Source organism: Chiloscyllium plagiosum, chromosome 24, assembly GCF_004010195.1.
Source record: "Chiloscyllium plagiosum isolate BGI_BamShark_2017 chromosome 24, ASM401019v2, whole genome shotgun sequence".
Classification (NCBI taxonomy): domain Eukaryota; kingdom Metazoa; phylum Chordata; class Chondrichthyes; order Orectolobiformes; family Hemiscylliidae; genus Chiloscyllium; species Chiloscyllium plagiosum.
Window position 1 is genome coordinate 24,518,893 of NC_057733.1, and position 25,794 is coordinate 24,544,686.

The window sequence follows — 25,794 nt, forward strand, 5'->3', positions numbered from 1 at the left end:
ATTCAGCTCATCATGTCTGCTCTGTCATTCAATGAGATATGGCTGATCTGATTATCCTGAACTCGACTTTCCAGTCGTTTATACATTACTCTTGATTTCCCTATGGGTTAAAAATCTGTCTAACTCAAGATGCAATACATTTAATGTCCCAGCTTGATGGCTCTGTGATATAATTTATTCAAAATGCAACTTTGAAATGATGAAATAATTGTAGATTGACAATATAAGGAGCAGTTTCAAAACTGGGTCAGACAGAAAAATATTTGAAGTGATACCATACTAGAATATTTTACACATTTTTGTTAATTGCATAATTATTGAACCTTGCTGGTAAAATCTTCAATATAGTTTGAAATATTTACCACATCTCTAAGCCTTATTATTTTGTTGGAAACTGAGGTAATATTCTTTTAGACAAGCCCAGTTTTCAGGGCATAATTGTTACCAGATCATTGTTCCAGCATATTCTGTCTCTCTGTCTCTTTCAAGGTCTTGATCTTTTCTCTATCATAATACATCTCACTTGGAAACAAAGGAGTTCTTAACAATTGTCAACTAACACACTATTTCCTCTCACTCTCTATTGTCTTCTCCTTGCAAAAGGATAGCAGATAGCTCTGGAGTGTTCTTAGTCTGATAACGGCAGCTGCTATATTCTAATGATAAGGGGAAAGGCACGGTGAATATAAATGCAAGAGGACTATTCAACTTTAAATTACTAGAAAACTGCAACAAAAGACATCAATACCAACCTAGCAATTCTCAAATGAGTCCAGATTTCTGATTTTACGAATGGTTGGAAGATAGATTGAATGAGTTATTATGATTCTTCAGTATATTGCAGTTTTTTAGGCAGCACCTTCATTTTTGTCATGGAAAACATATTCTTGTTGGAGATAATCACATTTGTGACATGACTTGATAAACCTCCAGTCTTTGCTATTTGATTATGTGAAAAATGAAGTTTTCAACCTAGATGCTGGTGAAATTGCCTTTTAAAACATTAGTATATTTTAGAACTAAGATAGCAGTGGGAAGTTTTTTTTTAATGTTTGTATAGTTTTTAACTGTAATACTAGTATTTTTTTCCTTCAGCATCACAGTGCCATATAAAGATTCTGCAATAGATTCACAGGGTTGACTCTCAGAGTTTGTTGCCCGTGGGTTTGAGAATATAGTGACACAGTCTCTGTATAACGGGTTGATCATTTCAGACTGAAGCATGGAGAAATGTCTTCATTTACGGGTTGTGGATCTTTGGAATTTATTTAAGGTATGGAATGTATTTAAGGCTGGGATGCAGCAATTTGCAGATGACACAAACCTGGGTAGGCGGGTCAAATGTGAGGAGGATGTAGAAAAGCTTTAGTGCGATTTGAACAAGTTGAGTGAGTGGGCAAATGCATGGTGGTTGAAATATAATGTGGATTAATATGACATTATCCACTTGCTGGTAAATTCAGGAAGACAGCTTATTATCTGAATAGCAATAGATTGGGAAAGGGAGGGATGCAAAGGGTATTCCAGTACACTAGACACTGAAAGTAGGCATGCAAGTGCAGCAACTGTGAAGAAGGAAAATGGCATATTGGACTTCAGAGTGAGAAGATTGAATACAGGATTAGGAATATCTTGCTGCAATTGCACAGAGCTTTGGTTAGACCATACTTGGAGTATTCTGTGCAGTTTTGGTCTCGTAATCTGAGGAAGGATGTGGAGGGAGTGCAACATGGGTTTGCCAGTTTGATTCCTAGAATGGACTGGGTTGGCCAAAGTTAAACTCACACAACACCAGGTTATAGTCCAACAGGTTTATTTGGAGGCACTAGCTTTCAAAGCGCTGCTTCTTCTGCAGATACAAATTCACCCCATAAACTTATATGTGTCTGCGTGCAGGAGAGACAGAATGAGTGTGTGAATGGGAGTATGTGCTTGTGGGTGTGAGTGCATGTGAGAGAGTGTGTGTATGTGTGTGAGTATGATGGGGTATAAGCCTGTGAGAGGGTGCATGTGTGGGATGTGTTTGTGTTTGTGTTTGTGTATGTGTATGAGAGAGAGCTTGTGTATGAGAAAGGGTCTGCTTGAGTGTGTGAGTATGTAAGTGTATGTGTGTGAGAGAGAGAGAGAGAGTATAGTGCAGTGGGGTCACCTGTATAACGACATGAACCCAAAGTCCTGGTTGAGGCCATCCCCATGGGTACTGAACTTGGATATCAGTCTCTGCTCAGCCACTTTGCATTGTTGCCTGTCCCAAAATCTGTCTTGGAGGATAGTCACCTGAAGATCCGAGGCCGATGTCCCGGACTGCTGAAGTGTTCTCTGACTCGGAGGGAACACTCCTGCCTGCGGTGTCCATTAATCCGTTGCCGTAGCCTCTGCTTAGTGTCACCAATGTACCATGTCTCAGGGCATTCTTGCCTGCAGCGTATGAGATACATCACGTTGGCTGAGTTACACGAGTACCTGCCGCGTACATGGTGGGTGGTATCCCTATGTGTAATGGTGGTATCCATGTCGACACTCTGACATGTCTTGCAGCAGTTGCTGTTGCAGGGTTGTATGGTGTTATGGTCGATGTTGTCCTGAAAGCTGGCCAGTTTGCTGCGAACAATGGTCTGTTTAAGATTTGGTGGTTGTTAACAGGAGAGAAGTGGAGGCATCGCGAAGGTCTTGGCGAGGTGCTCATCCTCATCAGTAATGTGTTGCAGGCTGCGAAGAACATGGTGTAGTTTTTTGACTCCTTCATTGATTGCTCCTCTAGGGATCCCTGTGATGACTGTTTTGATTTGTTGGTGGGGTCATTGGGATCACTGCTGACACCTTGAAAGAACTCCCGGAGTCTCATTCATCAGATGAATTCCTTAGTGTCTGCTGCAAGACCGATGTGGTCTATTTTGGTGGTGGGATGTTCCCTTCCAGTTAGGGAACACCTCAACAGTTGGGGACATTCAGCCTCGAACCTTTGGGTGACCATCCTCCAAGGCAGACTTCGGGACAAGCAGCAACGCAAAGTGGCCGAGCAGAGACTGATAGCCAAGTTTGGTACCCATGGGGTGGCCTCAACCGGGACCTTGGGTTCATGTCACACTACAGGTGCCTCAATGCACTATACACCCCCTCTCTCTCTCTCTCTCTCTCACACACACACACACTCTTACATATTCAGACACTCACGCAGACACTCTGTCATACACACACATACACTTGCCACATGCACACCCACGCATGCACCCTCTCATAGGCTTATACCCCATCATACTCACACTTACCAAGCTTACACACATGAAACACACACTCTCTCACATGCACTCACATCCACACGCACATGCATACACTCAGATTCACACACTCACTCCTGTCTCTCCTGCACATGCACACATATAAGTTTACGGGGTGAATTTGTATCTGCAGAATTATATTTGCAGATTCCTACTATTTTGCTCAAAAAATGCATAACCTACAGTCAATCCATGTAATATTCCATAAATCCCACTTTAGAAATAGAACCATCCTGATTCCAGATTGGGACAGAGACAGACTTTAACCTCACACCTTTAATGCATTGTCTGAGCTGAGATGGCACATTTTGTTAGAAAACCTGAAATTATCTTGAGAATGTGACTTAAAAGAAGTTCTGGGAGTTACATATTAAAGAATTGAAATGAGCAAACCCATTCTAAAAGGTGAAATGCTTAATCTAGGTTTATCATTTCAGCTGCATGACACTGTAATCTTTTGCTATAAATCCTGTATCTTATAGTCCTGCTTCACAGACACCTGACCAAGAAGCAGTGCTTTGAACATTAGTGCCTCCAAATAAATCTGTTGGACTATAACCTGGTGTTGTGTGATTTTTAACTTTGGCCACTCCAGTCCAACACTGGCTCCTCCAAATCCTAGAATGGCAGCACTGATGTTTGAAGAAAACTATATTGGTTAGGATTATATAAATTGGATTGGTTAGGTTTGCGTAAAGATTTGTAGCTTGGGTACCAGTTGGATTTATTTGGACTCCATTAAGTAATAAAAGTGAAGGAGGATCTGAAAAAAATCTTTTTCAGTTCTAACAGGACTAGACAGAGTAAATACAAGAAGGATGTCCCTGATGACCAGGAGATTAGGACCAAGAATCAAAATCTAAGGATACAAGGCAGGCTATTTCTGAATGTGATGAGGAGAAACATCTTCATCCAGAGAGTGGTGAGCCTGTGGAATCCTGTGCCACAGAAAGTAGTTGAGGCCAAAACAGTAAAATGTTTTCAAAAAGGAATTAGATATAGTTCTTATGACTAAAGGGACAAAGGATATGGAGAGAAACCAGGAGCAGGATATTCATATTGAATGGTGGAACAGGCATGAATGGCCAAATGGCCTACTCTTGCTCATATATTCTGTTTCTATGGAAAAGGGCATTCCAATCAATTCGTAATAAATATAATGACCATGAAGACATGTTTACTTTAGCATTTTTTTTTCTTACATTATATCATGCCTAAAATGAGCACTTGCAGGTATTCAGCAAAGCAATGAATGGAATTCCTTTGAAGTATGGATATTTGAAGAAAGAAAAAAAACTTATATGGTAAACCAAATTAACTGAACTTGCAATGTTAAGGAATACTGAAGAAATATTAGGCAGTGCTACATATTGGTGATGAAGCGAATGATGAGAATATGAAACACATAGCGACAGAATTTGAAGCAAATGATGCATTTATGGAGTAACATCAGCTTCCTTGCTACAGTTGAATAAAAAAGAGATTCAAAGCCATACAAGAGTTTCCATTTAATAAGGAATAATAATAATTGGGAATGATAATCTCACTCCACTATATATAAAGCAGATCAGTCCTCTGTCAATGTATTCTTCATTGAAGACCCCTATATTAAATGATTGAAAAAGCTTATGTTTCAGCCAGGTGTGGAATCTTGCTACTATATTCAAAATAAAATTACTTTCTTCATGTTAGCCTTGATGCATGCAAGCCAAAATTCACCTCATCAGTCTGTGTAATTAGGGGAGTAGAAGTTCTGTAAAGAGCCTGTTACTCTGGCTACCAGGAATCCTGTATTCTCTCATCGCAAATGGATAACAGATATCTATGGAAGATTATTTTGTCAAGTAGGAGAAGGGAATTAGAGCTTATGGTTGCAAAGTGTTGTATTAGGATCAGGTCCAGTTGCTATTAAAAGACTGTCAACTCTCAGGCTTTTTTGAGCAGAGCAGTTTTTGCAGAGAGAGGAAGAGAGACATCTTTGGGTATGGTACACATTCACATCCTGGTTCAATCTGAACTCATTTCATTAAAGCATCACTGATGACATACCTTGTCGTCCATTAATGACCATAATATGTATTAATCTGAGGCTTTTGCTTGGAAACAAAAAAGAACAGAAACATGCAGAATGTCAGGCAGTGGATGTGGTGAGAGAAACATGACTTGATGTTTCAGGTTGACAACCTTTCACCAAGCTTTCAATGCTGACTTACTTGCTGAATATTTTCAAACTCTCTTGCTTTTGTTTTTGAATTGTAGCATCCGCAAACTGTTGTGTTGTTCAAAATGTTTTTCACGTTCTATCCACTGTATCTAAATAATGCTGAAGCAGCTGAAAAAAAAGATATAATTTTAAGTGATGACATACAGCTGCATAGAATAATATCAATACTTGGTCCTCGAAGTTTGAAGAGGGTTGGAGCTGAGGAGTTAATGATTTAATTTCTCATAGCAATCAAAACAATTGAACAAATGTTACCATGGAAATGCAAAAGCAAGCCAATTGTTTCACCATTTGACTTTGATAATATTCCTTAACGTTTTTTTAAAATTACTGGGTAATTTATGATTTGATTTTAATTCATTCTTTCATTGTCATTTGTTTGTTGGAATTCATAAGCAACTAAAATATCTGAAGAGGTAAGAGACAGTACAGGGCGAGTCTAACAGCATCTTCAATGAGAAAATCAGAAGTGACAATGTGGGTTTTTTTTGGCCCTATTAGTCATAGAGTCATAGAGATGTACAGCATGGAAACAGACCCTTCAGTCCAACACGTCCATGCCGACCCAATCTAGTCCCACCTGCCAGCACCCGGCCATATCCCTCCAAACCCTTCCTATTCATATACCCATCCAAATGCCTCTTAAATGTTGCAATTGTACCAGCCTCTACCACTTTCTCTGGCAGCTCACTCCATACACGTACCATCCTCTGCGTGAAAAAGTTGCCCGTTAGGTCTCTTTTATATCTTTCCCCTCTCACACGAAACCTATGCCCTTTAGTTCTGGGGTCCCCCACCCCAGGGAAAAGACTTTGCCTATTTACCCTATCCATGCCCCTCATAATTTTGTAAACCTCTATAAGATCACCCCTCAGCCTCTGACGCTCAGCTTTCTGTGAGTAAATATCTTACCCGAAAGGGATTTGATTCCCAAGAAATTGGGAGTTGTAGATTTCAGGAAAGGTGGAAGACAATGAGATTGAGACTTCCTTTCAAACCTAAACAGGTCACTATATGGTGATTCAGAAGGAAACCTGCTATTTGACCAATCCCTGTCAAACAATTTTCATATGTGTTTTCCATTAGAAATATTGTCTGAACACAATACTCCACAATCACCTGATGAAGGAGCAGTGCTCCGAAAGCTAGTGCTTCCAAATAAATCTGTTCCAAATAAATCTAACTTGGTGTTGTATGATTTTTAACTTTGTACACCCCAGTCCAACACCGCCACCTCCAAATCATGACCTCTGAACACAGGGTGTTTGATTCCACATATATACTGACAACTCTGTCCAACTAACTCTCTGAACTTTTCTATTTCTCTTAATACTGCTTGCTTGATATCATACCTAGTTCTCAATGAGCAAAACTTTTGTCCAAATAAATAATGGGAAGAATGAGGTGATTGTCTTCAGTCCTGCCATAAACTCTGGTCCACAATGACTGACTTCTTTGCTTTCCCTGGTAACTGTTTAAGGCTGAACCATTGTGTTTGCAGTCTAGATATCATCCTAGATCCTAAATTGAGCTTCTACCACATACTCTCAATATTACCGAAACAAAAAAAAAACAAAGACCTGGAGAACCAGGAGCACCAGAACTAAAACAGGAATATCTGGAGAAACTCAACAGGTCTGGCAAAGTCTGAAGAAGGATCACAGAACCCAAAACATTAATTCTGTTTTCCTTTCATGGATGTTACCAGACCTGCTGTGTTTCTCCAGTAATTTCTGTTTTTGCCTCACTATTACCAAGACTGCCCACTTCTGCCTCTGCAACATTGTGCAAATCCACTTGCAGCGTAGCTCATCTGCTGCTGAAACCATGCTTTTTCTCCTTCCCTAATTTCACTATTAATGTATTTCAGACTGGTCTCTCCATGTTTTAACCTTCAGAAACTTATAGATGTCCAACACCTTGCTCTGAATTTTAACAGGAATTGGCCAAGTTTCAACTTCAGTGACTTGCATGGAACGTTTCAGTCTGTAAGCCCGAGCTAGTTTTCAAATGTTGCTCTCTGCAGCTGACCTGATGAGCTGTGCACCACGCCTCTATGCTGCCCTCCAACACTATCTTCCACTCAGTAATGGCAGACCCTCTAGAGGTGCCTGGCATTGACACTTTCATTCAGTCCAGCCATGCACCAGGCCAAGTACAGTCCTCCCAGTCTACATCGTGGGAAGGGAATGAAAACGTAAATGCTTCTTAGAGCACGTAGGTGGCCCGGCTCATAATTCATTGCAAATGAAGGATGCATATTTGTAAATGTATTGCTATTTTGAATCACCACCTGTTTGATGGACTGTTATTGGAACTGCAGATGTTGGAACTGCAGATATAGGAATCAAACCACACAGATTACTATCCTTACCACCACAGCATCTTAGAAGCCTGTTTGAAGGAGTGCTACTCTTTCCCTAATGCCCAACATAGCGTAACATCTTCTCAGTATTCAGTGTGGTGGTATCACATATTAGAAAGCCTTCAAAGGGTTAAAAACATTCACTCTTGTTCAACAGTGGGCGGCACGGTGGCACAGTGGTTAGCACTGCTGCCTCACAGCGCCAGAGACCCGGGTTCAATTCCCGCCTCAGGCGACTGACTGTGTGGAGTTTGCACATTCTCCGTGTCTGTGTGGGTTTCCTCCGGGTGCTCCGGTTTCCTCCCACAGTCCAAAGATGTGCAGGTCAGGTGAATTGGCCATGCTAAATTGCCCGTAGTGTTAGGTAAGGGGTAAATGTAGGGGTATGGGTGGGTTGTGCTTCGGCGGGTCGGTGTGGACTTGTTGGGCCGAAGGGCCTGTTTCCATACTGTAAAGTAATCTAAAAAAAAAGTAATCTAAAAAAAAAACAGCAAAAGAAAGGAAGAAACAGGCAACAGAAAGTTCCATTTGCTCTGGGAACAGACAAGGATCATTTGCCTTGCGATCAGCAACAAGTTTCCAATCAATGAATGATCATAGCACCATGGTCACAGTACTGTAACTCCTCCTGTAGCTGGATCCACTGGTCATGTTTCCAAAGAACCTGTGTGGGGATTATGGGAAATAGAACATTAGTAATGTGAATAGTCAGCATTCGCAAAACAGACAGATGTCATTCTAGAACAGTCCTTCATTCAGTGGGACATGGGTACTCTGACAAGGAAGGCCATGAAAAGTTTCAACATGGACCTCTTGACATGCAGATGTTATTCTGATTAATGCAGCACAAGCCATGTCATGCAAACACAGTAGAAGATGGTAAGTGCTGTAAGATTACTGATACTTTGATCCCACAAACCCCTCATATCATTTTAGAAAGGCAGCACTGCATATAAGAGCACTTGTGAATATTTAAAGTTCAAGATAAGAAGATATCAGCCACATGTCCTATGAACATACGACTAGAAAGAAGATTAGCTGACTCAGCTCTTTAAGCCTGCTCTGTCATTCAATAAAATTATAGCTGATCTGGTTTTAACCTCAACTTGACATTCCTGCTTACCTTCAATAATCTTTTGTCCCCTTGGTAACCAAGAATCTATTTACTTTTACCTTAAAAATGCTTAAGGAGTCTGCATTTACTGCTTTTTGAGGAAGTGAATTCCAAATACTCACAACCCTCTGAGAGAACTTTTTTCATCTCTGATCTAAATACATAATCCTTTATTTTTGAACAATAATTATTAGTTCTCCATCATTGTTTTAACATCCACTCAGTCAAGTCCCCTCAGGATCTGAGTTATTTCAGTTTACTTATGCTGACTCTTCTAAACTCCAGAGGATACTGGCCTTGCCTAACTCACTTTTCTTCATTAGGCTATCTGCTCATTCGAAGTATTCATCAAGTAAACCTTCTCTAAACTGCTTCCAATGCATAAACGCCCTTCTGTGAACGTGTCAAACAGCACTGTATATAACTGAAGCATAACATCCTGACTCTTACATTTAATTCCTCTTGCAAGAAAGCATAACGTTCCATTAGCTTTCTTGATTACTTGCTGTACCTGCATATGAACCTTCTGTGATTTATGCACTAGAACACCCAGATCCCTTTCCATCTTGGAACTCTACAACTTCTTGCCATTTGGACTATCACTGTTGTTTTTATTCTTTCTACCAGAATAGGCAATCTTACACTTTCCCACATTAGAAAACTATAAGACCATATGATATAGGAGCAGAATTAGGCCATTCAGCCCATCTAGTCTGCACTGCCATTTGATCATGGCTGAATGCTTCTCCACCCCATTCTCATGCCTTCTCCTTGTAACCCTTGATCCCCTTACTAATCAAGACCCTATCTATCTCTGTCTTAAATACACTCAGTGACTCTATGAATCCTGAAGAAGGGTTATACCTGAAGTGTCAACTTCTCCACATCCTGATGCTGCCTGGCTTGCTATCTTCTTCGAGTTCCCTGTTAGTCTACCTTGAACAGCCTTTTGTGGCAATGAATTCCAGAGATTCATCACTCTCTGCCTGAACAAATTCGTCCTCATCTCAGTTCTAAAGGATTGACCTTTCACTCTGAGGCCATGCCCTCGTATTCTAGTCTCTCATAGTAGTGGAAACATGTTCTCCATGTCCACTCCATCCAGGTCTCTCAGTATTCTGTAAGTTTCAATGAGATTTCTCCTCATCCTTCTAAACCCCATCCAGTACAGACCTCAACCACTCCTTATATGACAAGCCCTCATCCCAGGATCGTTCTTGTAAACATCCTCTAGATCTCCACCAATGCCAGCACATCCTTCCTCAGATGCGGGGCCCAAAGCTACTCACAGTATTCCACAGTCTGACCAAAGCCTGATACCGCCTCAACAGTACATCTTTGCTCTTGTGTTCTAGTCCTCTTGAAATGAATGCTAACATTATATTTGCTTTCCTACTACCAACTGAACCTGCATGTTAGCCTTAAGTTAATTCTGAACTAAGACTCCCAGAAGTCTCTTTATGCTTCTATATGCACTAAGTCTTGTTCGCTTTTGCCCTTGCCCTGGATGGCCTATATTGGTACCTGGTTAAGTGACGGCTCAATTTTAAAACTCCCATTCTTGCCCCTTTCTATTTCTGTAATTTCCTTGCATCCCTGGTCTCTCCTCCCTTCTTATTCCAGTCCATTGAACATTCCTGTTTTTAATCACTCAAGCATTGGTAGTTGTGCTTGCAACATCAAGGGCCAAAGCTCAGAGTCTCCCTAAACTTCTTCATCTCTCTTTCCTTGTCTTCTTCCTGCCAGACAATCCTTACGACCTATCTTTTTGACTAAGTGCTAATGATCTTCCCATATATCTCTTTACTTCAGTACTTCCCAAACGTTTACTGTCATGACCCATATTCAAGGCTTGACAACTGTCATGGCCATGAGTGAGGACAGCTGGACAGCTGTTATAGCTTGGCCAGAACTCCACAGCAACCATTGCTCCATCTCAGGACTTGTGTCCCCACTTCAGGTCCTGCCCCACATTTTAGGAAGCCCTGCCTTACGTAGCTTGGTGTCCTGTTTTGTTTTATGATCTTATGAAGCAACAAAGAATGTTTAGTGCATTAAAGGTGTTACAAAAAAAATTGTCGTTGATTTGGACCCTTCATTGGAATCTGTCTGAGTTTAAAATATTACCTCTGTATTTTCTTTCATAGCTGCTGATAGGTCCACTGAGAGTTTCATGTTTTGTTTGATATGAAATACTGAATCTTACTAAACTTCAGTGAAATCTATTATAGCTTTTGTCATTACAATGAACAATTTGGCAAATAGATCTTTCAAAGTGATCCTACCATTCTACTTCTAAAATTACACAGTCTCTTCAAAAGGGAAATAAATGACAGTTAATCACTTGAAATCTATTTTGAAGAGTAATTGAAAGCACTATTTGAATTTAATATGGGCTTTCAGGCAATGTTCTTTTGTTTCCAGGCACCAAGTTCAACTGAGGGTGCACTAGTTAAAGCAATGCTTTTTTCTTCACTTGTACAAAATGCTCTTGATTGAAACCAAAATTGAATCCCTATGACCAATTTGATTTATAAAGAGCGATGGAGGCTGAAAGTTAATCCTTAATTTTCTCATGCCAGCACATATTGAAAATTGTCTTCCCATTAAAGCATCTTCAATCAACTGACGTTATGTTTTTTAAATTTAAGAATCCAATTAATATGACGAACTCATGCTTATACTGACAGAAGGCCTAATTTTAATTGAATTTAAAGCGCAAATTGAGTTTACGTATAATCTTGTTGTCCTTTTAATCTTGGTAATGGTGCTATCAAAACATTTCTAGATTAATTTAATATAATCAGCCAAGTTATGAGATCAATTTTATGATCTTTGCACTTGTCTTAGTCATGAATATGATGACAAATGTAATGTTTCACTTAACTCCTAACATCCTCCTAATTGAGGAAGAATGCTCACCCTCCCCTGGTTTGCAGTACAAAGTGACCCTCTGGTATAACTCATGGTTACAACATATCTGTTGTAAGTTAGAATATAACATTTTCACCTTTGGGACCTATGTGAGGTACAGTTTGGATGGACATGAGGAATTTTAATCTCCTTTTGTAATCTTAAATAAATATTTTTAATTTTTGGATTAATCTGAACTGAGTTCTGAATTGGATTAAATAAAACACATGTATCGTACTAACTGATTTCAGTGAAAAATCATTAAAGATAGACACTAGTGGATGTTATCAAGGTGTGGGGGAGGATCATGGCAAAGGTGCATTTCAAATGCTAGGCTTTATTGATGAAATGGTTTGCTAACTGTAAAATTTGACACATAGAAGTTGATTCAAGCTTCTGCATTTGATGTAGGTGTACTTAGAGCTGACAGTGAGTTCAACAATTGGAAGATAATACCAGCACTTGCAGGCCTTACCATGATTAGCATACTATTTATTCTGGTAGGTAATGAACGAGGAAACAAATAGTCCCAGTAAATGCATTAACTTTGATGCAATTATTTCACTACTGTAGTTATTGGAAGTTGTTTGTTATGCACATAAATTTGGACCTATCTATTAGTATTGTGGTTGCTGCATGCAATGCAATATTTATCTATGTTATAATTGCTGTTTCTGAATCCCCATTGTTGGTGTAATAATTTTTATCTATAATCTCTGAAATCGCACCTTGAGCAATTACTTAAAAATACTGCAACCATCTGAAATTCCTCCTTTATTATTAATGCAAGCATTAATCTCTTTAAAATAACTGGGTTCATAACTCGACAGAAGTTGCAATGAGGTGAATTTGAACACTTTCAATTGTTAATGCGCTGTCTCCAATTTGAGGATATAATTTTGATTTTGTTAAACAGAATGTGATATTTTCCTCTAGCCACATTATCTAGGTAAAGTTGTACTTAAAATAAATAGCTATTTCTGCATTTTGAAGTCCTTTGCAAAGACTTATCAGGCTCTCTTTCCATGGTTGGTGCTTGCAATTTTATAAATATACTTTCCTCTTCCTTCCTCATTAGAAATAGGTTTGGCTAGCTTTCTTAATAAGGAACTATTAAAGTGCAAGAGAATAATTAAAATCCTGATTGGTGATTGGAACAGTAGCTTGGGGTGGAGATCATGGGAGTAATGGAATTGCGTGTTAGAGGTTCAGGAGGGGAAGGAGAGAAGTAGTGATTGGTGGAAGGGATTTAGGAAAATATCTGAGGGAACGTTAGTGATTTGGACAGATCTGAGGCAAAGATAGAGGTGGGTGGGGTCTGTGGTGGGTGCAATTTTTGCTGGATGCAATTATTGGTGATATTTCTATAATGGAGTCAATTTAGTTAAATGGTTCAATTTTTTGAAACTAAATAATTGTCAAAAGCACATCAGATGGTTATCATAAAATCTGATATGGAAAATGAAAAACTTCATGCAAAATGCTTTGCAAATAGCTGTATGGCTAATGATTATTTCTGGGCAGGTTTCCCAGAACATGTCTGTTTCTAATGCTGAAAAGTTAGCTTTTATTCTTAACCAGAAATCATTGTTATTCAGATCTTCTTCAGGGTGGCATGGTGGTTCAATGATGAGCATTACTGCCTTTCAGTGCCTGGGACCCAGATTTGATTCCAGCCTCAAGTGGCTGTGTGGAGTTTGCACATTCTCCCTGTGTCTGCATTCCTTCCCTTCAGGTGCTCTGGTTTCCTCCCACATTCTAAAGATGTGCAGGCTAAGTGGATTGGTCATGCTAAGTTACCCATTGCGTGGATTGGTCATGGGACTTGCAGGGTTTCAGGTGTCCTTGTTGGAAGACTGGGGTGGGCCGAATGGCCTGCTTCTACAATGTAGTGATTCTATCTTTAAAAATATGTCCTTGTATTAATTAAATGGCATTGAACAGATTGTTGTTTTTATTTTCCAACTATAATTAATGCTGTTCTTTACTCTAGTATTCCCAGAGTACAGAAAACCAGCTGTTTATCTTGTCATTCCAAAAAGCACTTTCATCAGAAAATCAGGTGAAACTAGGGGTAAGCATGTCCAAGAAGATACTGTTCACTATTTGGATTTTAGGAAATTATAGTTTTAATAACAGTCATAGAGTCACAGAGTCAAAGAGATATACTGCACGGGAACACACCTTTAGTCCAACTCATCCATGCCGACCAGGTATCCCAACCTAACCTCGCCCCACTTGCCAGCACTTGGCTCATATCCCTCTAAACCCTTCGTACTTATATACCCATCCAAATGCCTTTTAAATGTTGCAACTGTTCTAGCCTCCACCACTTCCTCTGGCAGCTCATTCCATACACTCACCACCCTGTGCGTGAAAAAGTTGCCCCTTAGGTCCCTTTTATATCTTTACCCTCTCACCCTAAGCCTATGGCCTCTAGTTCTGGACTCCCCCATCTCAGGGAAAAGTGCTTGTCTATTTATCCTATCCATACCCCTCATGATTTTATAAACCTCTATCCCCTTAACCTCTGACGCTCCAGGGAAATCAGCCCCAGCCTATTCAACCTCTCCCTATAGCTCAAATCCTCCAACTCTGGCAACATCCTTGTAAATCTTTGCTGAACCCTTTGAAGTTTCACAACACCCTTCCCATAGGAAGGAGACCAGAACTGTACGCAATATTCCAAAAGTAGCCTCACCGATATCCTGTACAGCCACAACATGACCTCCCAACTACTACACTCAAGTTGTTTTTTAAATTATTTTCAAATTAGGGAATTTTAAGAAGAAACAAGTAGCATGAATAGTTAAATTGGTTACCTTGAAATGATAATGGATTTTACATGTCTTAGGTGTGCATATGCAGTTGCCTAGAAGGTACAGTGTAGGTCTTGTTCTGCTAAATAGCGTGACTGTGCAGAAATGTTTAAATGTAGCAAACACTGGGGAAACTGGCCAAGTGCAAAAATAACATTTCGGAGGGGGCATTGTTTCATTGTTGAACTACAATCCTTCATTTTTAAAATTCAGGAGACCTTTTGAGAAAGCACAGGACAGCTCACCATCACTTTGTCAGTGAGGGATGGGCAATAAATGTTGCCCACAGTCAGTGGTGCCCATATCTCATTAGTGAAAGAAACAAAACTAATTCAGGGCAGACCTTTGAGCAGGTTTATTTACATATTTAAGGGAACCTCCCACTATAACCTCATCAGAAGACTAGTGGACTCTCCCTAGGAATTTGTGTAGTGCTGCTCTAGTGTTTATGGTCTGGTTTTTCTAATGGCTAATTAATTGTTTCAGAAGTGAAGAAGGGAATTTGACATCGGGATCCTGCGAAAACCCCATTGTAGCAGATCCCGATGGAATTGCCCAGGAAATTGAAGATTCCATTGGGAAATTTCCCAATACCTGGAATCCTTTGAAAGTGTGTATTTAAAATTGGAGAATTTGGAAGGTTCTGCTCCAGTCAGGAAAAGCTAGACTATTAAAATCTAACTCCAACTAGGCGAGTTTTGAGAAGAGTTGTAGCTCAGGTTGAGATTCTGGATGTAGGTTTGCTTGCTGAGCTGGAAGGTTCATTTCCAGACGTTTTGTCACCCTAATGGTAACACTTTTTAATGGGCCTTCAGGTGAAGCACTGTAGATGATTCCTGCTTTCTATTTATATGTTTGGATTTCTTTGGATTGGTGATGTCATTTCCTGTGGTGATGTCACTTCCTATTCTTTTTCTCAGGGCATGGTAGATGGGTTCCAACTCGATGTGTTTATTGATAGAGTTCCAGTTGGAATGCCATGCTTCGAGGAATTCTCTGTTTGGCTTGTCCTAAGATGGATGTGTTGTCCCAGTCAAAGTGTGCCATTCCTTATCTGTATGTAATGATACTAGTGAGAGAAGGTCATGTCATTTTGTGGCTATTTGGTGTTCATGTATCCTGGTGGCTAGTTTTCTGCCTGTTTGTCCAATGTAGTGTTTGTTACAGTTCTTGCACATTATTTTGTAAATGACATTAGTTTTGCTTGTTGTCTGTCTTGGGTCTTTCAAGTTCATGTGTTGGTGTGTTTGTGGGTTACCATGATGCCAAAGGGTCTGAGTAGCCTGGCAGTCATTTCCAAGATGTCTTTGATGTAAGGGAGAGTGGCTAGGGTTTCTGGACCTGTATTGTCTGCTTGCTTGTGTTTGTTCCGAGAAATCGGCAACTGTGTTCATTGGGTACCCATTCTTTATGAATACACGGTATAGGTGATTTTCCTCTGCTCTGCGTAGTTCCTCTATGCTGCAGTGTGTGTTGGCTCGTTTAAATAATGTTCTGATGCAGCTTCGTTTGTGGATGTTGGGATGATTCCTTTTGTAGTTCAATATTTGTTCCGTAAGAGTTGATTGCTTGTAGATGCTGGTTTGAAGTTCCCCTTGGCTGTTCGCTCTACTGTAACATCTAGGAATGGCACACTTTGACTGGGCCAACACATCCATCTTAAGACAAGCCAAACAGAGACACATGTGAGAATTCATAGAAGCATGGCACTCCAACTGGAACTCTATCAACAAACACACCGAGTTAGATCCCATCTACCATCCCCTGAGAAAAAGAACAGGAAATGACATCACCAATCGAAAGAAACCCAAACATATACATAGAATCATGTACAGTGCTTCACCTTGAGGCCCACTGAAAATGTTACCAGTAGGGTGACAAAACGTCTGGAAATGATCTTTCCAGCTCAGCAAGCAAACCTACCTCTAACTCCAACTATTGAACTTTGCACACTGTCAACTCAACCACCCCTAAATCACCCCCACATCCAGATCTAATATCCCTATTGGGACCTGACTCTTCTGTCATCCTCCTCCCTCTGTACAGGACCCACTACTTTTCCTGGAACACGCACAACCGCCTCGCTCTGGATGAAACCCTCTGCCCAAGTGCCAGACCCGACTGATAGACCCACCGTTCCTCCACCAGACTCCAATCCAAATTCCAACCCTTGCTCCACTATGAAACCACATGCCACCCTAATGTACCCCAAGAATCTGCATGAGATTGCCATCCCTCAGAAAATCCATCCCAATGTTTGATGCAAGCTTTTCTCAAGTTAGATTTTGGTTCATTTCCTAATTTGTTGAATTCTGTTTTGGATGTAAGTAACTGCCAATGAAACAGTTCCTCCCAATCGACTCTGTTAAAACTCTTCAGAATTTTGAAGCTTCTAATCAATAGCCTCTTAACATTCTCTAAGGAATATAATCCCAGTCCCTCTGTTCTCTCATGTAACTGAAACCCCTCATATCGTGCTAGTAAATCTTCTTTATACCCCATCCATTTTCCCTAAAGTGTGTTCCTCAGTGTTGTTTTTATTCATTCATTGGATACAAGTGTCAATGCCTAAGCCAGCAGTTGATGACCATCCCTATTTACCTTTGAGAAGGTGGTGATGAGTTGTTTTCTTGAATGATACACTCCATCCATTGTAGATAAACCCATAATGCCATTCAGGAAGCTGTTTCAGGTTTTTTTTATCCAGCAGTGAAAGAAATGCAGTTCCAAGTCAGGATGGCTTGTGGCTTGGAGGGAAACCTGCAGCTATAGAACCCCCCCTAATACTCTTGTTGATGCCTACGCTGTGATTATTTTATTTCCATTGCTTCTTGACTGTATGCATGTCAGTATAAAATGAAGGATCATTCTTTTTAAAACCAGCCTTATCAACTTGACCAGCCATGTTCAAAAATTTCTAAATACAACTGCAAAGCTCTCTGTTTCATTTTTCTTTCTTCACTCATGCAACAAGGGCATCAATGGCTGGTGAGCATTTATTGCCTATCCCTAGTTTCCGTTGAGAAGGTGGTGGTGAGCTGTTGTCGAGAACTAATGTGGCCCATGTGCTGTGGCTAATACTGTTAGGAGGGAATTCCAGGATTTTGATCCAGTGACAGTGAAGGAGCAGTGATATATTTCCAAATCAGGATGGTGAGTGGTTTTGAGTGGATCACCACAGGTAGTGGTGTTCCCATGTATCTTGTCCTTCTATATAAGAGCGGTCATTGGTTTGGAAGGTGCTGATTTTGGATCTTTGGTGAATTTCTGCAGTGCATCTTGTAGATAGTGCATGTTGCTGCTACTGAGGGCCTATGGTAGATGAAGTGAATGTTTGTGAATGTGGTGCCAATCAAGCAGACTCCTTTGTCAATCCTCTTGAGTATTTTTGGAGCAAACACTTCTGGGATGGTATGGTGCCTCACAGTGCAGGGAGCCAGGCTCGATTCCACACTTGGATGACTGTATGGAGTTTGTACATTCTCTCCATGTCTGTGTGGGTTTCCTCTGGGTGGTCTGGTTTCCTCTCACAGTATGTGCAGGTTAGGTGGATTGGCCATGCTAAATTGCTCATAGTGTCTAGCGATGTGCATGCTAGGTAGGTTAGCCGTGAGAAATGCAGGGTTACATGGATAGGGTATTGGGGTAGGACTGGGTGGAATGCTCTTTGGAGAAATCGATGGGCTGAATGGCCTGCATCCACACTATAGGGATTCTATGATTCCTGAGTTGTGACTTGTAGATGGTGGACAGGTTTTGGGAAGTCAGGAGGTGAGTTGCACGCTGCAGTATTCCTAGCCTCTGACTTGCTCTTGCAGCTACTTTATTAATATGCCAAGTCCAGTTGACGTTCTGACCAATGGTAATCCCCAGGATGTTAATAGTGGGGGATTCAGTGATGGTAACATTATTGAATGTCGAGGGGTGTTTCTTAGATTGTATTTTATTGGAAACGGTCATTGCCTGACAGTGTGTGACACAAATGTTACTTATTTCGTCATTTTGCCCCTTTGTATTAATCTTTCAATGCTTCACACTTTTCTGCAATAACTTTCAGATTTATATCTTCCCATTTCACCAGGTGGCCTATGATTATAAAGGAAAACACACTTCATCAAATGCTTATTACTAAGAAACTCAGGATGGAGATGGGAAACACCAGGGTAGTGACATTTCTGAGACCTCTGATGGTGACTGCTATGTCTGGAAACTTTTGAGCACAAGGTTAATAAAGGTTATTAAAGTGAAACAGCAAGTAGCAGGATGTTGTGCAGACAGAACGGGCATCAATAAACATTCAGAATGGTCATAATGGTGAGCAAACTGGTGCCAAGTCCAGACCTCTGGAATGATTTATTAGCAGGAGGGAGAAGGCAGACTGTAGTTTAGTTCCACTTTGAATACTTGGATTTCTCTTTCGGTAACTTACAGCCTATTTCTATTGGGAACGTTTCTCTATACCTATGAGTGACTTAGATTGAGTTCAAGTTTGTTTCTTCAAAACTCTTATTTACACACTAACAAGTGCTACACTTCAAAGTACATCTCTCTCTCTCATGGAGACTATTGCATCTCTCTTTTCAGAATCTTGCACAGACTGCTGATACCCTGATACTGATATTGTGATGCACATCACTACCACATTAACATAACTATTAGCCTCTTGTTCTACAGGTAGGTGGTGATGTAAATCACAGCACCTCAATGTCAGTTACCCTCTGAAACCTCTGTAAGTACAATAAGAATAGAAACCTGAATCAAACCTATATTTTGCAAAAATGGGAGACATGACTGTGTGATTATTAATGTCACAATGTAATTCTGGCAAAAAAGAGAATGAGGGGTTTGTGCCACACATTATTTAAAATCTCCAGGTAACGAAATATTTGAAAATCAGTTCCAGTTGACAGAATTTCATTGCATATTATCAATCTTAATGATTGTAAATTCCTGACTCTACATTTATACTGGTGACTGTCTGTGCAAAACATAGCTTGCTATAATTACTTCTTCCACCTAATAACTTGAGTAACACATGAACTACCTCACTCTCACATCTCTCTGCTCTTTGATCTGTGCACAAAGAAACACATCCTGAATTGTTATGATTTTTGCTGTTTAACCATATAAATAACAAGCTCGAGTTAAAAACATTATAAATTAAGGACAGAATATATCATGTTAAAATGCATAGTGAATTATGTCCCTGCATCATGATCCAATTATTCCGTGCCCTTTAACCACTCTTCCTTTGATGACTCTGCTTGGTTTCTGCTCCCAGTGTGCAAAGCCACATGAGGCAATCTAATTGAGGGGGACATGATTCTTGAGGATCGGACAAACTAATGTTCAACAATTTTTCTTTGGATTGTTCTTAATGAGCATTTGTTTTGCAGACTATTACTTTAGTTTCTGTCATTATTATTTTGTTTATGGACCTAGTTAGGCCTTTTTCTTATTCAGTGATGAGATCTCATTTCAATAAATGCTTTACATTCCTTCTGCAATGTTTGATATAATTTTTTCTGTAATTGATGAAATGCTCCCAACTGCCTCCTGGAGAAACAAGTCAGCCCCCACTCAATGCAGTTTGTGTAGGGAGATCAGTTGTATTCCATAAACTATAATGTCGCTTTACACATGGTCTTATCCATTAGTGTGAAAAGAAAATTTCTTTTTAATTAGTTTGAATGTATTTCAGCTAATTATTTTCTTACCAAGTGACAAACTTTGAATGCTCGTTCAAAAATAAAATTAAAAAAAAATGTTCAAACCCAGATTCAATAAGTGTCTTTTGGTGTAACCTTCTTTAAGGAATCTAATTCGTTGATTGTTGTAGTTGCAGTAATTTTAATAATTTTAATTAATCATGTATCTGAAATGGATTGAAGTGGAAAAGAATGTACCACAATTAACTCCAAAAAGTAAGGATTAGGATGAACTAAAGTTGCCTAGAAATTGATTTTGATGACTTGCAGTGTTGTACCTATGCTTTGGAGGCTTAAGAGGAATTAAGCAGCACATGCATAGATAATTGTAGATGTGCATTTTACAAAGACACATCTTTATTAGGTAAACTATATTTCTGAAGTAATTCACTGTCAGAAAGTTCTTTGAATCATTCTGCAGATGTCAATGTTGCTATCTAAAAACAAGTTATTGATTTTGTTCACAATACCTGATTAATTTCTGCAAGCTCTTCACATTAATTGAGTCAGAAATTATTGAAGTCAGTATCCAAATCACAGCCATTGTTCATTAATAGGATAGGGATTCTATCGTTCATAGAAGGTAATTTGGCCAATCATCCTGTTGCTGTTTCTACAATATTTTACACTGACACATGCTGTAAATTAGAGGTCCACATCTTCTGAGACTTGTGTAATGGACCAAGCAGCTCAGTGTCTCTTTAATCAATCATATTGAAGTATTGTTAATAAACAGTGCAGAGTTTAGACCAGGATTTTTTTTTTCCTACAGCATTGGAAAGTTTTAGAAAGTGCTGTCAAATGAGGTGTGGTAACAGTGTAACTCAGTCACGGAACAGAAATGAAAGATTGGACAAAGACAGAGAAAAGAAGAGACAAAGAAATGAAAAGTGAATCATTTACGTTTTTGAAAACTCAAAGAATCTGAAGGAATGAGGCCACATGTATGTAAAAAATTAATTATCAATACCAAATTGTTTGTCATTGGTTAAGACATACCACTTTGATATAAAGGATTATTAGGTTTAAATGGACAAGGTATATCTTTCTGAGACAAGTTCAGTACATATCTGTGATGCCACTACAGCACTCCATGTTACTCGGTATAATGGACAAAGAAAGCTGCCAGTCTAATTCCGTTCTTGTGATACAAAAGAGCAGCACATCTGGAACAGCATCTTCTGGATTTTCATATTTTCACATCTGTACTCACCTGAGGTTGCTGTCCAATTTGGTAACTAAATAAAGAAATGAACCTTTATAAAACATTGGTTTTGTCTCAACTGCATGTTGTATGCTTAGTTCTGAATGCTACAGTTCAGAAAAAAAGCTCTGAATGTAGATTGGAAAGGGTGCAGAATGGTTTTATGGAAATGTTCTGGTGATGAGAGACAAATTGGCAAAATAGGGGCTGTTGCCTTGAGATAAGAGAAGGGTGAGAGGAAGTTTGATGGAAGTGTTTAAAATCCTGAGGGGAATGGGGTAGAGTAGACGCTGTTTAAATTGACAGAAGGTTCATGAACTAGAGAGTAGATAATCAAAGTAATTGGCAAAAGAATAAGAGGCAACTTGAGTGAAATCTTCTTTATGCAGAGAGTTGTTGAGATGAAGAATGCATACATGTAGCTTTAGCAGATTCAAAAATGAATTTTCAAAGAGAATTGAGTAATTATTTGAAGAAAATCAATTGTAGGGTTGGGGACATAAGTAAGGAAATGGGAATAGCTTAGTCATTCTTACAGAGAGACTTCCTTCTGTGCTATAAGTATTCTGTGAGTGGCATAGTTGGCCTAATAAATAATTATTGTGAATTGCAATAACCATTTAGATGTAGATGTCAAACATTTTGCATGCATCAAACAGCAAAATGATCACCCTAGAAAATTTAACAGGACTGGATAGGATGACTAGGGAGTTCATAATCAGGGATCACAGACTATGGATGTGGGACAGGCCATTTAGGATTGACATGAGGGGAAATCTCAGAGAGTGGTGAGTCTGTGGAATTCTTTGCCACTGAAAAGGCCAAAACTAGGAACATTTTTAAGAAGGAATTTGACAGTGTAACCACTGTCAACTGTTGTTTAGTTCAGTAATGGGAAGGAAATCTGCCAGCCTTACCTGATCTGATCTACATGTGACTCCAGACACACAGTGATGTGAAGTTTGCACTTCTGCCTGTCAAGAGTTCTGAAGAAGTTAAAGTTAACTCTCCACACCTGCTGAGTTTCTTCAGCATTCTGTGTTTCCAGCATTCACAATATTTAGCTTTTTATAATAATGCTTTGCAGTTGTATCACACTGTCAAGGGAGATTCTATTCTGATGCCATCTCTTGTTGTTAAAAAAAAAATAAATGTAACTGCCTTTCAGCAAGAATAAAATCTGCAAAGTATTGATTTGTTATTCAACTTTTGTGTGTTATCACATTCTCAAGGCACAGGGAAGATTATTCAAGGAATTACATTTGAAAACCAAGGGCATTTGTTGTGTGTTCAAACGCAGGAATCTTTTCTTCTATAGCTATGAAATCTGTTTCTATCACTTTGGAAAAATGAAACAGGCTGCAGCTAATATAGTTTCTGCAGAAAGATTAGCACCTGAATAATATAATGGATTTGAATTATTAGATTAAGCTTCAGCTTCAAGTCTTATCAATGAAACAAGACTTCTGAGTTTGCAGCACTGTCCATCATTTGGCTTCAATATTGGAACCAAGTGATTGTCTTTCCACGCATCTTGTTGCGAAAGAACTCACAGCAGAAGATTAAAGAAGATTAAAGTTTCATCCCAATGTTTAGGCCAAAACACCTCTTTCAATCAACAGCATCAAAACAAATAATCATTCAGTAGGAGCAAATTACTGCAGATTCTGGAATCTGTACTGAAAACATGAAGTGCTGGAGATCACAGTGGGTCAGGCACCATCCATGGAGAGAGAGCAAGCTAACGTTTCGATACTAGATGCCTCGAAACCTTAGCTTGCTTTTTCTCCTTGGATGCTGCCTGATCTCCAGATAATCATTCATTTTGTCTTTTTGTTGCATCTTGCTTTGCATAAAATGACTTTTGTGTTTGCACATGTGATGATTGTGAATACACAAAGTAATTCTGGATTTCAAAGATTTTCAGGTGTTGCATAGTTGTAATAATGTGCTTCATCTAATAAATGCAGTACCTTCTAACAAGTTTGAATGACGGAGTTAAAGGAAAAATAATGCCTCACTACACTGTATATGAAGCCAATAATGATACGGAAAGTGCTTCAGAACTTTTGGACAGTGTTCTGTTATAATTGGTTTACTATAACAGGATTTCATTGCACATTTTTAATAAATAGTGACAGTATTAAGGACAATGTCACTGTTCTCATCATGCGGAAGCTACAAACTGCCCAAGATTAATCTTCCTTTTATACCTCAATGCTGAATTCGAATTGATTGTATGGTTAACGATTTTTGAGAAGATTTGTAACTCAGGTTAATGATATGTAAGTTAGCTTGCTGAGCTGGAAGGTTGTTTTCACATTGTATGGTTCTTTGACTCTGGGCCATTTCCCTCTGTGGAAACAATTATGCAGACAATAGAGAGTGGTATTAATTTTCTACTGTTGACCTATACCATTGTGAACATGAACCATTGAGAAAAGAACTAATTGCCTCAACCATCAGACCACTTGACATAAGTAAAAACTTAATGGAAAAGTTATGTATTCAAACATTATTATGTTTTGAGAACATGAAGAAATAAGATATCTTGAATTGATATTCTTATGCCAAATATCCAAAAAACGGAAAATGCAATTTCAATCCAATTCAAGCAAAATATCCCTCAGAATAATAAAAGCATAGAAACGTAGAAAACAGGAGCAGGAGTAGGCCACTCAGCTCAGTGAGCCTGCTCTGCCATTCAATATGGTTGTGGCTGATCATCCAACTCAGTTCTCCATTCCCACTTCCTTCCAATACCCTTCAGAATAACTTTCCCAAACCACTGAAACATTTTCAAAACTTGACTAATAGCCTTCTATTTCAACAAAAGAAACAATTATTAAGTTTCATTTTTGTCCAGAATTATCCTGGTGTAAAGCCGCTTCACTTTACATGAAATGCCTTTGATCTCTGCAGCTTTAGTGCGCCATCAGACAGGAAAACAGCAGAATCTACTACAAATCTGGGATCAGCTATACATTTTAGATGTTCTTCCCATAGTGTTCCTGTGCCAGTTAGTCAATGAGTTGAAAGTGCTGTAGTTCAGAGTTAATTTGATTTGATAAGAGGCAACATTTTTACACAGAAAGTGGTTTGTGTGCAGAATGAACCTCCAGAGGAAATGGTGGATGAAGGTACAATTACAGTCTTTAAAAGAAATATGGATAAGTACATGAATAAAAAATATTTGGAGGGATATAGGCCAATCGCAGGCAGGTGAGACTAGTTTAATTTTGGATTATGGTCAGAGCGGATTAGTTGGGCTGAAGGGTCTGTTTCCATGCTGTATGAGACTATGACTTACAGAAAAATTGCCATAGTTTCAGAGGACCTTGGACACCTCCTTGTTATAAAGTGACAATTGGTAGTGAGTTTAAATTGAGAGTCACCACATCTCAGGCAAGAGGCAAAACCTTCATGGTGACCTCCACTGGTACAGGAATTAAGCTGATGCTATTGGCATCACACTGCATTGCACACTAACCATCCAGCGAACTGACCTAATTCAACATCACTCTCAACCTCAGGGGGCTCAATCCAATTTACAGGTAATCAAGTAATTATCATTACAATGCAGGAAACACAGCAGCCAATTTGTCGTCAGCAAATTCCCAGAAACAGAAGTTGCTGGAAAAGCTCAGCAGATCCAGCAGCATCTGTGAAGAGAAATCAGAGTTAATGCTTCAGGTCTGGTGATCCTTCCTCAGAGCTAATGATTGCCTGCCAATTCAACACACCACTGTGTTCCCTGGCCAGCGTCTCTGTCTCAGGCTTGCTATGGTGCTCCAGCAAAGCTCAGCACAAACTGGAAGAACAGCATCTCATTTTTTGCTTGAGAGTACTACAGCCTTTTGGGCTCAATATCGAGTTCAATAATTTTAAAGCCTGAGCACCTTCTCCCATGACCTTATCACTGCATGGGCAGCTACCACAAACAACCCATTGTCAGTCAGTAATGATCCACATTCACAGCTATTGATCCACAACACGTCCATGTCGACCAGATATCCCAACCCAATCTAGTCCCACCTGCCAGCACCCGGCCCATATCCCTCCAAACCCTTCCTATTCATATACCCATCCAAATGCCTCTTAAATGTTGCAATTGTACCAGCCTCCACCACATCCTCTGGCAGCTCATTCCATACACATACCACCCTCTG